Source organism: Nycticebus coucang, chromosome 2 (assembly GCF_027406575.1).
Source record: "Nycticebus coucang isolate mNycCou1 chromosome 2, mNycCou1.pri, whole genome shotgun sequence".
Classification (NCBI taxonomy): domain Eukaryota; kingdom Metazoa; phylum Chordata; class Mammalia; order Primates; family Lorisidae; genus Nycticebus; species Nycticebus coucang.
This window is the reverse complement of record NC_069781.1, coordinates 85,284,930-85,295,951: the sequence shown is the minus strand read 5'-3', so window position 1 is coordinate 85,295,951 and position 11,022 is coordinate 85,284,930. Positions and strand designations below refer to the sequence as shown.

The window sequence follows — 11,022 nt, the reverse complement described above, 5'->3', positions numbered from 1 at the left end:
AAATACAATGCTGTTTTGATAACTATTGACTTGTAGTATAACCTGAAGTCTGGTAACATGATGCCTCCAGATTTGTTCTTATTTCATAAAATTGCATTGGCTGTTTGGTTTTTTTCTTGGTTCCATATGAAAGGTAGAATGATATTTTTCAAGATGATCAAAATCCGACATTAATATTTTAATGGGGATTGCATTAAATCTGTAGATTACTTTGAGTAGTATAGATATTTTAATAATGTTGATTCTTTCCAGCCATAAGCATGGTATGTTCTTCCATTTGTTAACATCCTTTGCTAATTCTTTTCTTAATGTTTCATAGTTATTTCTGTGGAGATCCTTCACAACCTTCACTAAGTATATTCCAAGGTATTTAATTTTCTTTGATGATATTGTGAAGGGCATTGTATCTTAAATTTGATTCTTGGCTTGACTATTGTTGGTGTACATAAAGGCAACTGATTTCTGAACGTTGATTTCCTATCCTGAGATGTTACTATATTTCTTGATCACTTCCGGAAATCTTGTGGTTCAGTCCTTAAGATTTTCTAAGTATAAGATCCTATCACCAAAGAGTGAACCTCCTCTGCTCCTTTTTGGAAATGCTTTATATCCTTCCTTTGTCTGTTTGTATTGGCTGGGACTTTCATAGCATTATGCTGAAAAGTAGTGGCAATAGTGAACATCCTTGTCTGGTTCTGACTCTAAGCAGGAATGTTTTCAGTTTTCTCTGTTCATTATAACATTGGCTGTGAGTTTGTTATACATGACTTCTATCAGTTTAAGAAATGTCCCATCTTTGCCAATTTTCTTAAGTGTTCTTATCAAAAAGGGATGCTGAACTTTGTTAAGTGCTTTTTGTATATCTACTAAGAGGATCATATGATTTTTTTCTTTTACTTCTGTTTATGTGGTGAGTTATATTTATGGATTGTGTATATTGAACCAGGCTTGCATACCATTTTTTATATTCAGCTGGATTCAGTTTGCTAAGATTTTATTGAATATTGGTGCATCAATTATATTGGTCTATAATTTTCTTTATTTTTTGTGGTTTTGGTATAAGGATGATATTTGCTTCATAGAAGGAATTGGGGAGTGTTCCTACCTTCTCAATGTTTTGGAGTAAGTTCCGTAATATAGGTACAAACTCTTCTTTGAAGGTTTGGTAGAATTATGGTCTGAAAGCATCTGGTCAAGGACTTTGTTTTGTTGGAAGCTTTTGTATATATCTGTTAAGCTCATTTGTTCTAGAGTTGAGTTTAAGCCAATCGTTTCTTTATTTTGTTTCTGCTTAGAGGATCTGTCCAGTATTATCAGTGTGGTATTGAAATCCCTTGCCATTAACAGTCTTGTAGGTTATCATATTTTTCAGAGCAATTAGGGTTCATTTTGTAAATCTGGGAGCATTAATGTTTGATGCATAAACATTTAGGACAGAAATATCTTCTTGTTGCATTGTTCCCTTGTCCAGAATATAGTGTCTAGCTTTGTCATTCTTTACTTGTGTTGCTTTAAAGTGAATTGTATCCTCAAATAGAATGTCAACTCTCACTTTCTTTTGAATTCCATTTGCCTGAACTATTATTTTCCAGCCCTTCACCCAAAGTCTTGGTTAGTCCTTGGGGGTTAGATGTGTTTTCTGAATACATTATATACTTGGCCTGCACTTTTTTATCTTGTTAGCTAGCCTGTGCCTTTTCAGTGGGGTATTCAAGCTGTTCATATTTATTGAGAGATTTAATAAGTAGGGTAGATTTCTTTTCTTTCTTTTTTTTTTTTTTTGTAGAGACAGAGTGTCACTGTATCGCCCTCAGTAGAGTGCTGTGGCGTCACACGCGGCTCACAGCAACCTCCAGCTCTTGGGCTTATGTGATTCTCTTGCCTCAGTTTTCCGAGCAGCTGGGACTACAGGCGCCCACCACAATGCCCGACTATTTTTCTTTTGTTGTTGCAGTTTGGCTGGGGCTGGGTTTGAACCCACCACCCTTGGTATATGGGGCCAGCGCCCTACTCACTGAGCCACAGGCGCCTCCCGGTAGATTTCTTTTCATCTTGCTGCATGGAGGCATGTGGCCTTGTTTTATCATTTGGGCTATTGTTGATGCTAGGCTTAGTTATTTAGTTCTCAGGAGTCTTTACTTTGCTTATGGTCCAATGTGTAGGTCTGTGGATAGTACTGGTCTGAGTACTTCCAGCAGAGCTGGAATTATAGTGGCAGATTTCCTCAATGTTTGCTTGTCAGTAAAATGTTTGATTTCTCTATTATTATGAAACTTAGTTTTGTAGGATACAGAATATTGAGTTAATAGTTGTTTTGTTTGAGGAGTTTGAAAATGGGAGCCCACAGTTCACTCTCTTCTGATTTATAAAGTTTCAACTGAGATGTCATCTGTCACCCTTATGAGTTTGCCTTTGTAGGACAGCTACTGTTTATGCCTGACTATTTATACAATTTTCTCTTTCATTTTGACTTTGGCCAGGTTTATTACAATATGTATAGGAAATGTTTTGTTTAAAATGAGTTGATTCAATATTCATCTAGTAGGTGTATAGCTGAATCTTTGGTGGTGCTTGGGAAATTTTCAGTTATGATGTCATCAACTAGGACTTTCATGCTATTGTACTCCCTTCTTCTTTCTCAGGGATACCTATAATTTGTATGTTTCTATGCTTTGTACAGTCCCATTATTCCCTAAGAGATTGCTCTGCTTTTATTATCTAACTTTCTGCTTCTTTTAATGATTGAGTTAGCTCAAGAGCCTAGCTTCAAACTCTGAGATTCTTTCTTTTCCATAGTTATACTACATTTTGAAACTCCTTGAATAACTCCTTCATTTCTTTAAGCCCTATAATTTTGTCCATATGCTTGGAGACTTTATCTTGTCTTTTCTTCATTTATTTGGGTCAATTATTGGATTTCTTTTTGCTGGTTTTCCATTTTTTTTTTTGTTTAGTTCTCTTCATATTTTTTGCCACCCATGATCTAAATTTTGTTTCTGTCATTTCCATAATTTCTTTTTCTTTCTTTTTTCTTTTATTTTGTTTCTTTTCTTTTTTTGTTTTATCTTTTTTTTTGAGACAAAGTCTCATTTTGTTGCCCTCAGTAGAGTGCCATGGAGTCCTAACTCACAGCAACACATAACCCTTGGGCTCAAGTAATTCTCTTGCCTAAGCCTTCCCAGTAGCTAGGACTACAGGCACCCACCACAATGCCTGGCTATTTTTAGAGATGGGGTCTCACTCTGGCTCAGGCTGGTCTCAAACCTGTGAGCTTGGGCAATCCATCCACCTTTGCTTCCCAGAATGCTAGGATTACAGGTGTGTGCCACCATGCCCAGCCTCATAATTTCTTTATAGTTGGAATCTTCTGTGGTATCTACATTGTGATCCTTTGGGGGAGTCCATCTGTTCTGATTCTTCATGTTGCCACTGTTTTTTGTTGGTTCCTACTCAGTGTGGTTTCTTCTTCTTCATAACCTTCCTCTACCTACTTCTCTCTCTTCCTCCTTGCCTTTGACATTATTTGCCTTTAGGCCTTGAGGTTGAAATGGCCTTTGATAAAATGAAGAAAGGGAGAGAGAATAAAGAAAGAAAAAAGAAATAAAAGAAACATAATAATAATGAGGTACAAATGAAAGAAGAATGGAAGAAAAAAAGAAATAAAAATTATATATCTGAGGTTAATATAATCCTCTTTGGTTTTCAGGAAGAGATAATGAAAGAAAAAAAAGAAGAAGAAAAAGAAAACAAAAAAAGCAATTTAAATGTAATTCCTGTTGGGAGACCTAACCCAGGCACACACAAACCCTTTTCCATCCTCCTCCTGTCTTCCTAAGACAAAGACACAAAGGATCAGGTTAGCCCCACACCCCAGAAGTCCATGACAAAAGACCCTAACCTGACTGGTAAGCAGTGGAATGTGCCCACCCACCATGGTCCCATTTAAAAGAGCCTCTAACTGCCCTCCAGTCATAGATGCCACCTTTGCACTGCCCAGATGGGTCACCCTCCCCTTTCAATAAACCTGGTCTGTTCAATAAACATCTCCTCTGTGACCTAATCTCTGGGCATCATCATAACACATTTCAATCACTATGTAGTTCGGGTATAGCACGATTAAGGGATACTCTACGATTTGTGTGTCATCATTGTACAGGAGCCATGCTAATCTTTTATTTTTTTATTTTTTTTTATGAAATCTTTTCTGTGTCATTTCAATTTTTGTATATGTGCTGACAACATGAGCATAATGACTTAATTTTTTTTTTGCAAGGTAAGACTGAGTCTATAGATGAAAGGTGTCAAAAATTTCAAGCATTTCCAAAAATGGTATCTTCTTTAAAAACATTTCTTCTTCAAAGGGAAATTTCATATGAATATTTTCCCCAGTTAGTGAAGGTCATCCATGGGTAGGGTGATACATATGTGAAACATTTGAGAAATATAAATGTTATTGACCTATTATAGTAATTGGAGAATACAATGAGAGGTTCACCAACTTTGAGAAACAAGATATCACACTCAAATTTGCATTTTGATCTCACCTAATTGATATCACCAAAGCCCCTAAGGAAATATAGATGAAATTGATTGAGCTCTTAGTAGATGACATTTTTAAGTCATTGTTCCATGCTAAGATAGATCTAACTGCCATATGGAGAAATGCAGCCCAATACCATACTGTCAGCAATATATGTGAAAAATGCTTCTTGCTTTTCAACCACTTATTGCAGTGGATTTACATTCTCCTACCTAAACCAAAAAAAGATGCCTTAAAGTCACAGATGACTGAAACCCATTTAGAAGATCAACAGAAGCAGTACTACAAATATTCAAATTCTTTCCAACAAAAAGCAGACAGAACCAAATCATTAAAAGTTTAGTTGACTTTAAAATTAACAAATATTTTTCATTATTTGAAATTATTAAGTACATAGAAGTTAGATTTGACAAAATAATGTACATTTTTAATTATATCTAATTGAAGTTTCTTGAATGCAGCCTTATTTGATTAAATATAAATTAACATACATGTCTCTCCACCATGAAAACCTTCCCCACTCCTGGTTTAGAACATGCATTGGCTAAAAATATTTGCTTTATTTAGGCTAATACCATTGGCTGAGAGTATTCAGTACTTTCTCCAACAGTGGTCTCATATCATAGTTCTCACCCTTAAAGGTAAGTGATATATTTTTGTTGAAATTTAAATTTAAATCTCCCAAATCTCTCTACTCTTTGCTTTGTATGATTTCTTTTCTCTAGTAGCATTGAGTAGCAAAATTTACATTAATCATCTATTTCTGTGAAAGATAAATTATCTTAACATGAAGTCACTAAATTCCCCAAATTTATTATTTAAATCATTTATTGTGAGGATTAGGAATCTAGGACTGGCTTAGCTGAGTGGTTCTGGTTTTAGGAAATCTCAGGAAGTTATACTTAAAGTGTTGGCTGGGGCTGTGATCACCTGAAACTTTTCCTAGGGCTGGGGAGTACAATTCCAAACTCATTCAAATGGTTACTGGCAAAAGATTTCAGCTTCTTGCCACATAGACCTCTCCATATTGTCCCTCAGATCGCATGATGGAAGAAAAGAGAATTTCACTGTACTGTCTTTTATGACCTTGTTTCTGGGTCCCTTCTGCTTACTGTATTTGTTATGAGTGAATCATTAAGTCCTGCCCACACTCAACAGAAGGACATTATACAAATATCAAGTATTTGCTGTGAAATAAGGATCATTGGGATCCATTTTGGAGGCTGGCTCAAACTCTTGAGTTCAAGCCTTTCTCTTACCTCAGCTTCCCAAGTAACTGGGACTACAGGTGCCCACCACAACTCCCAGCTATTTTTTGTTGTTGTTGTTGTTGCAGTTGTCATTGTTGTTTAGCAGGCCCTGGCCTGGTTTGAACCTGCCAGCCTTGATGTATGTGGCCAGCATCCTAACCACTGAGCTACGGGCACCACCCAGGGCTGGCTTCTGTAATTGCAATTAATAATCAATTTACTTGAGGAAACATTTATTCTTTCCAAAAATTATTATTTTTTTTTGAGACAGAATCTCACTTTGTTGCCCCTAGTAGATTGTTGTGGCATCATAGCTTTGGGGTCATATTAGCGGCATCATATGTGGCATCATAGCTCACAGCAACATCTAACTCTTTGACTCAAGCTATTCTTTTGCCTCACCTGCCCATGTAGCTGGGACTATAGGCACTAGCCACAATGCCCTGCTATTTTTAAAGATAGGGTCTTGCTCTGGCTCAGTCTGGTCTGGAACCTGTGAACTCAGGCATTCTACCTGCCTCAGCCTCCTAGTGTGCTAGGATTATAGGTGTGAGCCACTGTGCCCAGCCCAGAAATTATTTTTTATTTCAAAATATTAAGGAGGTTCTCCATATCTCTTTCCAAATAGATCTGCCATTCAATCCTGTAATTCCTCTACTGGGCATATACCCAGAAGATCAAAAATCACGTCATAACAAAGATATTTGTACCAGAATGTTTATTGCAGCCCCATTCATAATTGCTAAGTCATGGAAGAAGCCCAGGTGCCCATCGATCCACGAATGGATTAATAAATTGTGGTATATGTACGCCATGGAATATTATGCAGCCTTAAAGAAAGATGGAGACTTTACCTCTTTCATGTTTACATGGATGGAGCTGGAACATATTCTTCTTAGTAAAGTATCTCAAGAATGGAAGAGAAAGTACCCAATGTACTCAGCCCTACTATGAGACTAATTTAGGGTTTTCACTTGAAAGCTATAACCCAGTTACAACCTAAGAATAGGGGGAAGGGAGAAAGGGAGGGGAGGGAGGGGGGAGGTGGGCAGAGGGAAGGGGATTGGTGGGATTACACCAGTGGTGCATCTTACAAGGGTATATGTGAAACTTGGTAAACAGTCTGTGAAGCTAGTGAATGATGCCCCATGATCATATCAATGTACACAGCTATGATTCAATAAAAAACAAACAAACAAAAAAAAATATTAAGGAGGTACAAATATTTTTGTTACATGGATAGCTTTGTAATGCTTTAGTCAGGGCTATAAAATGTGCCCATCATCTGAATATTGTTCATTGTAACTGTTGAATAGTTTTTGTCCTCCTCCTTCTTTCCCTAGCCCTCTCTTGGTTTCTAATAATTTTTATTTATTTCTTTGTCCATAGCTTCAATCAATTAGTTCCAAATTATTAGAGAATACATGTGGTGTTTGTTTTTCTATTCTTAATATACTTATGATTTTTAATGATTTGTTAGCATAATTTATATTTCAGACTTTTATAGAATAAGAATACCTAAGCAGGAAAATATAATTAATGATTGGCAAGATTGTGTAGCACCACTTTTAGACCTATTTTTTGATATTGAAGCACTGTGATATCTCATGTTTGATAGTACTACAAATTTTCAAAATCTTTATATACAATATTTTATTTGGTCCTTTCATTAAGATTATGAAGTGGGGGCAGCACCTGTGGCTCAAGGAGTAGGGCGCCGGTCCCATATGCCGGAGGTGGCGGGTTCAAACCCAGCCCCGGCCAAAAAAAAAAAAAAAACACACACACACACACACACAAAAAAAAAGATTATGAAGTGGATGGAATGAGTATTATCTCTTATTTCCAGATGAGAAAAACTCCCAGGAGCTTAAATGTTTTTTCAGTTATGTGGAAATAAAACCTAAATTTTAGAGATGCATTTTCCAGTAATTTCAACATCATTAAAAATCTATATGCGTTTCTACTGTTGAAATACCACTCCATATCCAAATTGGGGTTATAGGAAAGTAATGAGCTTTTTTTTTTTTTTTTTGAGACAGAGTCTTATTATGTCACCCTTGACATCCCAGCTCACAGCAACCTCAAACTCTTGGGCTTAAGTGATTCTCTTGCCTCAGCCTCCCAAGTAGCTGGGAGTACAGGCACCCACCACAACGCCCTTCTATTTTTTGTTGTGGTTGTCATTGTTTAGCAGGCCTGGGCTAGGTTGGAACCTTCCAGCCTTGGTGTATGTGGCTGGCATCATAACCAGTGTGCTACAGTCGCCGAGCAAGTAATGAGCTTTTAATAAGACTATTTATCCGTATTCTGAATGTATGATAAATCATTTTCAAAGTAGCTTATGACGTAATATCCCAAACTCCTCCTGAAGTATAAAAATGTATTTTATCATTGATGCTACTTTATAAATTTAAAGTATTGAATTGAAACATCTGTATTTAGAGTACCATATTTTATTTTTATTTTTTCTCTTTAATATTTCATCCCCCACGCACTATCTTTAAATTTCACTGACAAATTTTTTAAAATTTTCTTTAGCTCAATGATTCTCAACTATGAAATACATTCATCAATATAACAAAAAGAATTAACTACTAACAATGTAAGTATCATCTGACTTTATAGATAAAAATTTAAAATAATTTATCGAGATTCAAGATTATTTCTATGATAACATCACTTTCACTTGCATTTTGCTGTAGATAGATTATACAGATAGATAGTTTAAGATATAATTAGAGTAGCACATACAATAAAAATGACATGTAACTTATAGACCATATTATTTATACTAGAGTTCATATAAACTGTCATTACTAATATGTGGTTAGAGTCACATTTCACAGATCAGATGGAGTTAAAATCTTTTTGTGCATATAGTTAATCTGAAAAATAGTTAAAATGTATCCTGGAAACTTAAGTAGCCAATGGAGTGAATTAAGTACACCATATACAATTCTTTATTAAGTCCAACAAAGTCATTTTTTTATTATGTTAAGAAATATATTTCTGGTTCTAGCTTGTATATATGTGTATGTATGTGTGTGTGTGTGTGTGTATGTGTGTTGTGAGGTGACAGAGTGGAGGGAGGATATTAGTAGTAAGTGGGTCACAGGTGAATAGGCAAAATAAACTCACAGTGTTTACCGAACTCTTCACAGGACAAATGGCAAGTAGAAATCTGGCACTGTTTATGTCTCTTGTTTTGGTTTACTTTTTGGTTTTGTTGAGTGGATAGCTGTATCATCCTAAGTTCACACACTATAGGATGTAAATGCTTCGTTTTGTATCATTAGCTGCAATGATGCTTGCAAATTATTACAGTTTTTAATCCAGTGCAAAAAATGTTTTCAGGTTCTCTTACTATATGGAGACACAGCAAGCCTATGAACATTCCTTGTCACGTGTTTGGTTGCAGTAGAAAGTTTTAAGACTACTGAAGTTACCCCTAACTTTGCTTTGTGTTTTTGAGGAAATGACAGTGTCCTCATGTGGTGTATATTTTACACAGCAAAAAAGTGGTTGTGGACTGTGTGCAGTAGCTCACACCTGTCATCCTAGCACTTTAGGGGCCAATGCAAGAGGAACACTTGAAGCCAGAAGTTTGAGACCAGCCTGAGCAAGAGTGAGACAACAACAAAAAAAAAAAAAGGAAAATTTAACTGGATATGATGGTGTGTACCTACAGTCCCAGCTACTCAGTAGGCTGAGGCAGGAGGATCACTTGAGCCTAAGAGTTTGAGGTTGCTGTGAGCTATTAGGAAGCCACTTTATTCCAGCCTGCAAAACAAAATAAATAAACAGAAAGCCTCAAGCAACCAACAACAACAACAACAAAACAAACAAACAAACAAAATATATATATATATGTATCCAAAAGTAGTGATGAGGGATGCAGAATCTCTGAATTTGGCTAGTGCCCCTGTTAGTGGGTTTTTCCGAAGTGTATGTCATATGTGCAGTATTATCATATGATACGTATGTATATGAAAGTGTTCAAAATGAAATTTCAAAAACTATATATGATTTAATTAAAACCACATTGCTTTTCTACAAATCTTAAAATCATTACACGTCAGCTTCTAACCTAGTTTTCTTTTTAAATTTTAGCAAGAAAATATTTTTGTTCCCTTCCACAAGTACCATCTCCTTGTATGTTTGTTTTGCTTTCCTCTAAAGTGAGGGGTTATCTTACTAAATGTCCCAGAGAGATTTATGAAAAACACAAACCGACAATGGTTTTGATGTAATTTTTTTTAAAGGAAAGCTTTCCTCAATAAGTGTGAATAATTTGGGTTAAATTAAGCTAGCTTGGCTTCTTTATTTATGATTTCCTTGAGATTTTAGTGACTAGTGGGTATTATCAGTTACACAATGAATTTTATTATTAAATAAATGATAAGCATTTTTAAACTCAAAATGTTCTCCCATTCTCTACCTTTCCAGAAGTATTTTTCATGGTTATTAATTTTTATGGAAAACATTGTTCTTCTTTAAAAGATTGTTTATTCATAGCATTCTGAACTTTCTGACTTGGAAGTGGAATTTGAAGACCCCACTGTGAATTGAGCATATTTCAGGATCATTTTGTGTATGTCAACATCAGTGTTATATATCTCTGCTCCAGTGCTTAGACTCAAAGCCAAATAAGGGCACCATGAAATACAAGCAGTCCTAGTAATAAATTTATATTATACTGATTCCAAATGAACATATTTAAGTTTCTCATATAAAAGGTTAACATTTTTACCTCTGCTATATCCATATGGGAGGCTAAGTGTTTGTCCCAAGTCACAACTAGTAAGGGGAAGAGCTGGGAGATGAACTCATATGCTCTATTTTCATGTGCAGGTACTCTGTCCACAATATCAAATGTACTTAAAAGTGTTACATAAAACACACATGCCCATATCCACTTTGCCTAAATTCTCACTGCCCTTGATTATTTTTGGCAAAGTAAAAAGTCTAACATATTTTAATAAAATTGGTATCATGGAAAAATAGTGCTTCTAGATGTGTTGAAGAAAAATACAGTGGTGGTTTAGTAATTTATCTGCTTTCATGTAACACATTTCTAAGATAGTACTCCATTCACTACTGAAATATAATTCTCTTGTGTTAAATAAAACAACAGGTAAAGAATAATACATACTCTATCATAATATGATTGTTGACAGCATGTGAGAAAAATAAACTTACTGAAAGAAACTGAAAGAATTCTATGCAGTT

At 35.5% G+C, this 11,022-nt stretch overlaps 1 pseudogene; it reads right to left on the bottom strand.

The window, feature by feature from the left end:
* Positions 1-4,111: 4,111 nt before the first annotated feature.
* LOC128580108 (uncharacterized) lies at positions 4,112-4,248 on the bottom strand (annotated as a pseudogene).
* Between the last annotated feature and the right edge of the window lie 6,774 nt (positions 4,249-11,022).